The 7134-nt window shown below is 53.0% G+C and overlaps 1 protein-coding gene across 4 annotated transcripts in view; it reads left to right on the top strand.

Moving 5' to 3' along the window:
• Positions 1-5821: 5821 nt before the first annotated feature.
• Positions 5822-7134, top strand: part of FOXJ2 (forkhead box J2) — a 42625-nt gene continuing 41312 nt past the window's right edge. For 3 of the 4 annotated variants that reach the window (XM_090043959.1, XM_090043960.1, XM_090043958.1), the window contains exon 1: positions 5999-6575. The gene's annotated coding sequence lies outside the window, so the exon portion shown is untranslated. Of the gene's footprint in view, positions 6576-7134 lie in introns of all 4 variants that reach the window. The other variant, XM_090043961.1, reaches the window with a different exon arrangement.

Raw genomic sequence — 7134 nt, 5'->3', positions numbered from 1 at the left:
AGAGGCTACGCCATAGCTTCGCTCCACCAATCGCAGCTGGAGGAGGAAGAACGTAGGGGGAAATAGCTTGGAGCAAGAGGGGAAGTGACCCCTTTCCCTCTGGGGGTGCCTCGCGTTGGCTGGACCGATGCGTGGGCTCGTGGCCGCCCGGAGCGCGGGTCCCCGGCGGGGGAGGGGCGGCGTCGGCGCCGTGCAAGGGGGTCTCGGCGGCGGCCCCTGGCGGCGGCCCCGGCGCGCGCACACGTTCCCGGCCTGGACCCGACACGGGGCTGGGCGGAGCCTGCGCGTGGGTGCCTCCGCTCTTAAGGTGGAGCCGGGCAAGGGCCCCGCGCCCCCGCACGGTGCAGCTGCCTGGCAATCCGGGGCGATGGGCTGGGCTCCCCCTCACTAGAGAAGTAGGGCCAGGAGCAACCTCAAAAGGGTCGTCTAATGTAGCGTTTCTCAACTTGTGGGTCGCGACCCAAAAGTAGGTCATAAAAATGGGAACAGACTTTAAAAGTGGATTCTCCTTTCCTGGAGGAAAATATGTGGACATGATTGCTCTTCATTTGCCAGGGGCTGCTTAGGGCTCCCCGTGCCCCATGTACCCATCCCCTGCCCCCCTCACAGGGGGCAGTGGGTGGGGACTGGCCATTGATGTTTACAGATGGGTCCTAGTACAAAAAAGGTTGAGAACCACTGATCTAGTGTCCAGTGTTGGGCTGGTGGGTACGTCAGGTTTGGCAGCAGGGGCCTGCCAGGGCTGGATTTGTACGGAAACCCACACATGCAGTGGGATGGAGTCGTGGCCCTGATAGGGTGGAATAGGAGGAGCTGCCCAGGCTATATGTCCCACCATGTGTTCTCTCAGTGTCGATCCTAGATAGGCCTCATCAGCCATCTTCAGACACAATCATGGAAGACAGTCATCCTTGACTGTGGGATTGCCAGAGAAAACAAGGGAAGGGGCATAGCCATGATATGCCACAGTCTCAGGCTCATATATGACTGCAATGTGATGGCATGTTATGACCGGGTGTGAGGGCTACAGGGCTTCTTTCATGCCCATGTTGTCAAGGGGAAGTGAACTGACCATGCAGAAAAATGCAGCATAGCTGCAGGATCTGGTCATGATCAAGGACCCTGTGGTTGTATTGACAAATCATTGCTTAGTGATTCTCAAGCGGGGGGGGGTCGAGATCTTGTAAAGGGAGCAGTGCCACGTTAGTACTGTTTGGTGTGCAAACCCGATTCTCAAGATAAACCCAGAGATATCAAATAACGGTCCCAGATGTTCTGACCTGTGTTGTCTTTCTGAATTCTTGGCAGCAAAAGAATTTGCTCTGTTGGTTTGCCTGTTGTCCAGAACTGAGGGAACGCAAGCTGCAACAAGACTATAATGGGGCTATGAGTCTGAAAACCTTGCCCTTTTGGTTGGGAGATAATAAGACAGGTTATCGTGAATGGGCCTTCTTGCACCAGAAGGCTATGAGATAAATGTACCGGGTTTGTGAGAGTATTACTTGGGATGTGAGGGTTTCAGTGCAGGATGTGAAATTACTTCACTTATAATTTGAATTTATTAAATAGGAGGATGAAAGTACCACGTAGGGGAGGGGAAAGAATTTCACACACACACAGTTAAGTTTCTGGACTCGATCTCACAAGGTCCTTTCCAGCCCCTAATGTCTTTGAAAAAAATTAGGGCATTGAGGGACATTAAATTCTTGTTGGAAACAGCACTTGAAGACATGGAGGCCTTTATCTTGCAAAAATAAGTGCCTAAAATGTAGGTTCGTAATGGGTGCATAGGCACTTGCCTGATACTCAGAAGTGCTGAACACCCTGCAGCTCATATTGGTAACAGTGAGAGCTGTTGGCATTTTTGAAAATGTGGAAAGCACGTAAAGGATCTAAAGTGCATGATTTTGGGGATTCTGTGTTTGAAATGAGGCAGGAGTGACAGTGGTAGGCAATACAGTATGATGGACAGAGTGGCACAGCTAGGCTATGAGAGATGTCAACTGTAAAGCCTATGGGTGAGACCTGGCTTTGCAGAGCTCCTACAGGGGCCAGTGATTGAGGGTTGGGTCCCACCACTGAAGTCCAGGAAATGGAGCCTGTTTGGGGAGGCATGGTAGCAGGGGCGAGCGACAGCTGTGTTAACCTCTACACTGCTGCTGCTTGCTTTGCTGCCACATCCAGTTCTGATCTGCAAGTTGCTCTGTGGGCCAGATCCAGCGTGCGGAGGGGGCAGGTGAGTTTGACAGCCCTGGGCTATGTGATTCTAAAAAGGAAAATCGAGTTTGGGGACATGGATCTTTATCATTTCTAAGGAAAAGTACAAATGAAAAGTCCCTCCTGTCAGAGTAGCTACTCAGAGTAGCTAATATAGTTTTTAAAAACTGTAGTCGTGGGAGATAAGTGTTTGGATACCTCCAGTTTACATGAGGTTACAAGGGTACCTGTTTCCAGTTAACTGAAAATGGAGGAAACAGACCTTCTTTGGTCAAGATGCAAAAATTGATCCTCTTCCATCTACCACAAGCTTTGGTGTCATGTCTGCCAAATAACAAGTTACCTCCTACATCTTCCTGGATACTAGAAGCCCCAACTGTCCCCTACCCATCTGTCAACTCTTTGCTTTCTCCAGAGAATATTCACGATTTGGCCATACATCTTCTGTACAAAAGTCTGTGACGCCTTGAAAATTTGGGGACAGCATGAAATACCTGGAATGTACTATAAAAATAAATGATAGATTCCTCCGCTTGCATACCTCCATCAGTTGTCTTTTGTCTTACCTGCGAGGTGGGTCTTCGGGGCAGGGATCATCTTGTTCTCTGTATATGGCTATGTTCGTGATGGGAGCTTTTCAACACTCCCCCAAAACAGGTAATTTGGCTGAGCCTTGGTGGGTTTTATGTGCAATATTTCTGTGTTTGAGTGCCTGTTTATAACAATACATCGACCAATTTAATATTTTCAGGGATTTTCAAACGTTTCATGCATCAGTGGCCAGAACTCTTGTTTCTGGGGAAAACCAAAGAGGGTGGGAATAGAAGTGCAAGGATCACCTGCCATGTGTTTATTACTTCCAGGCAACCATGCAGCTGGCTAGAGATCAATCAACTGGCTGAGGACACCCATTAATGCTTTCCAGAACAACGATGCCCCGGCTCATCTTCCCACTAGAGTTTAACATGTTGAAATCTGGAATGATTTATGTCCAAACCAAATAATTACACTGGTGAGACCGGGAGAATGGTGGCATATGCACAACCCCGTGGAGGGGGAAGAATGGGGAAGGGAAATGAGGAACACAGTTTCTGGCAGGGGGGAAAGGTGTCACACAGAGGAGTGACCGTGGGAAGAGGGGGATGGAGGGACAATCAGAGCCATAGGGAATGGGAGAAAAGCACTCAGCTGCTGAAGAACATGGGGGCAGTGATATACGGGGAATGGGGTGTGTACAGAAGTCTGTACACTGGGGACAGCATGGAGTGGGAGCACACAGAGTCCTGTCATGGGGTGCAGAGACTGGGGGGCCCTGGTATAGGGTGAGGAATAGGGGCACTGGAGTCTTAGAGAGGTGGGGAAGAGGGAGAAAGGTGGGAGGCAGGGAAGGTGAATGGCTGGTGCGGGGGAAAGCAGGAATAGGATAGACAACCACTGGGTGTGACGTGCTGGGTGGGAATGAAGGAAATTGTTCAATAAATGGCCCATAGAACCTGAGAGAGATCCCCACCTCCTTATAATGACCGCATTCACATTTAATTACCTACCAGACTTCCTTCTGTATTTACCTGAAAGCTGCCATAGGATTGCCAGTGTGCACCTACATGTTGCCCAGCTGGATGCCAGCCTGAAACTCCCACATGGGATGGGAAAGATTTATACAAATGGAAAGGACTTGCAGGGACAGCATGGCAGGGTGTGGGAGACCATGGCACACATATGTGTCGGGGAATTAGCTGGCAGCGCCAAGGATGAGACCACCACAGTGAAAAGGTGCATATGCCATGGTCATGGAGAGATTTCTTTGGGTTTACCACCAGGGTAAGGGTGAGAGATTGTGGCAGAGGTTTGTCAGAGAATATTATCAGATGGTTTGGAGAGGGATGGGAGGGGTGATTATACAGTGAGAAGTGGCCACATAACGCTCCACCCGGTGGAGGGGGACCAAAAGGGTGCAGTTATCACCTAGAGCTACCTTCAGACAGCAGGGATGAGGGGGAACATGTTTCAGGAATTGTACCTGACAGTCATACAAAAGGATTGTTTTAAAGATTAAGAATAGGTCAAAGTCAAGGTAGTGGTGTACCTTATAGACTAACTGAATCAAAGATACATAAGGTTTTGTGAGCCCGATGTAGCTCACAAGACCTTTCTTGCTTCAGGCAGGGGCTTGGACTAGATGACCTCTTGAGGTTCCTTCCAGCCCTGTTTCTCTAGGACAGGGGTTTCCAATCCCTGGGCCACAAAGGGTTGGCTGCCAGACTGGAAGTGACTGGCATACTGTGGACCAGCAGTCAATCCTTTTTTACACTGAGCATAAAAAAAGGTTGGCTGCTGGCCCGCAGTATGCCAGTCACTGCTGGTCCGCAGTTTGCTGGTCCACACCCACATCCGATCCACAGTTTGCCGGTCCACAGCATAAAAATGTTGGGAACCCCTGCTCTAGGATTTCTGTGCAATTTTGTTAAAAGAGTCAAGTAATCTATTAAAATGGGGCTGAGTGAAATGTACTGGTACTACCTGAAGACAGAAGAGGAGGATGGGAAAGAAATGGCAGACCTCATATGGCAGAGAGGGGTCTGGCATTAACTTTTTTGGGGGGACCTCTGAGGAGGACAGTGGCTGGGGGTATGGGTATGGATATGGGTGTGTGGTGCAAACTGTGTAACAGGGGTTTTTTTACATCAAGAACTTAGTAAACAGCTGCTCACCAAGGCACCCCTGGGGAAGTCCAGGAGCAATTGATACAAACTCCTGGAAGGCCACTTCAGGCCCAATTCCAGGAAAAATTCCTTCACAGTCAGTGGAATAAACTCCAGTGGTGGTGCAGTCACCTGCCCTGGGAATCATCAGAAGGAGACTGGACAATCACCTCCTTGCTGGGGTCACTTGATCCCAGTTGTCTTTTCCTATCTGGTGCAGGGGGCTGGACCCCATGATCTACAAGGTCTCTTCCTGCCCCTAACAACTATGAATGGTTTAACTGTCAGTGTGCTTTGATCATGCCAAGATCATAGATCTTTAACTGACCGAAGTGTGCCAAGTGAACCACAGGGGATGCAGGGCACAGTGTTGGAGGTGCAGATAGATATCTATATAAAAACACATATATTTGCAAAAAAAAAAAAAACAGTAAAAAATTCATCAGTCTATAAGATGCACCTCCACCTTGCCTCCTGCCCAACTTCAGCCTCAGGGGGCTCACTTTGTCTCTAAGAAGGGGCCAGACGGGTCGTCCGCGCGTGACCCACAGGAAACCCGCGCGGGTTTCCTCCTGGGTCTCCAGCTGGGAGCAGGGCGCCAGGAAGAGCTTGTCCGAGCAGGGTCAGGGGGATAGTCCCCGCACCCCCTCCCCGGCGCTTCACCCCGGGGCCCCGCCATGTCCGGGCTGGTCCCAGGAGCGGGAACCCGCTGCATTCCGCGGGGGGATGACACCGAGGGGTTTGGGCCGGGGACGCATCCCTCGGAGGAGGCTGTGGGGCGAGCTGAAGCCCCGGGAGGAGCCTCCCGCGGGGACCGCGCTGCCGGCGCGGGGGCTATGGCCGGTCCAGGGCGGGGGCGCCGAGGCGCCTCCTTAAGGCGGGGGCGGCGGGGGGCGGAGCGGGCCGGGGCGGAGCCGGGGCCTGCAGTGGAGACGCAGCCCGGAGCCGCCGGCGGCAGCAGCGGTGGGGCCTGCACGGATCAGCGCCGCCCGCGCTCCCGGCCCAGCCCGCGGCCCGACAGGCGGCGGCGGAGGCGGCCCCAGGCCCTCCCTCCTGCCTGCCCGCCCGCCTGCCTCTCTGCTCCTCGTCCTCCTCCCCCCGCCCGCCGGGCCCGGGCCCCCGGCCGGGCAGTGGGGATCGGCCCCCGCCCCGGGGCCGCGGTGCTGCCCCGCCATTATTTACTTGACAGCTGCATCGGCGTCCCCCGCCGCGGCCGGAGGAGGTAAGGGGGCGACCCCTGCCCACGCCTGCCCTGGAGTGGGGAGCCGGGCGGCCCCGGCCTAGCCTCGATTTTTCTTCCCTCCCCCTCAAGAGAGGTTTGTCCAAGGGGAAAGGAAAGCGCGAGAAGAGGCCGTCTCCTGGGAGCGCCACCCCTGAAATAGCTGGTGGCTAAAAGGGGAGACGGGAGAGGAGGATCCTCCGTGTCCTAGGATAATGCCAGGGACTTGAAGCGGGGCTGGCGACCCTTTTTTGCCCCTCAGGGTTTCTGGTTTCATCCGCCACCCTCCAGTCTCCCTGTGTGTCTGGAGGAAGAGCGTGGGATAGCTGGTGGCAGCGCCCCCAGGATGGGGCCCAGCAGAGGAGCGTGAAGGGCTGCCCCCCAAAAAGCCGGCGCTGGACACCAGCCCCCTCCTTGCAGACAATCTTCCAGACAGAGTGAGTGACCACATGACATCACCTTTTGCTCCCCCTGCCTCTTCTTCCCTTTCCCCTTCTCCTGTCTCTTGCCCTTTTTCTTCCTCGTGGTCTTCTCATGTCTTTTCTGTCTGGCCTTCTTGGTATTTTTTCCTTTTCTCCATCTTCTCTGTCTCCTTGTTTCTGAACCCCCCTTCCCTTCCCCTCCCCACTCCTCTTTCTCCATATGCCTTTTCTAGCTCTGTCACTAATTGTCATCTTGTATTCGTTATAAAGAGTTGTGCTGACTTCTCTTTCCAAGCAAACTGCTTCTGGGGGACTGCAGCCCCCTGCAAAATTGCAACAAACCTTCTGTCACTTTCCCCTTCCACTTTCTCAGAAGACTGTATTGACTTTCTCCTGCACTCACCTTTCATCATTACTCATATGAAATTAATTTCTATCATCCAGGGGTCAACAGGGAGGATCACATTGACTGAACAGGCTTTGGAGAGGCAGGGTGAATGCTAGTGCCTGTGCCCTGAGCTGTGTGTCATGCTGCACTCATGGGGTTGTGGGTGTGAATCCTGGCCTTATTGCC

The sequence above is a fragment of the Crocodylus siamensis genome, chromosome 4 (genome assembly GCF_052110815.1).
Source record: "Crocodylus siamensis isolate JL-2025a chromosome 4, ASM5211081v1, whole genome shotgun sequence".
Lineage (NCBI taxonomy): Eukaryota > Metazoa > Chordata > Crocodylia > Crocodylidae > Crocodylus > Crocodylus siamensis.
This window is presented reverse-complemented; position numbering and strand designations above follow the sequence as displayed.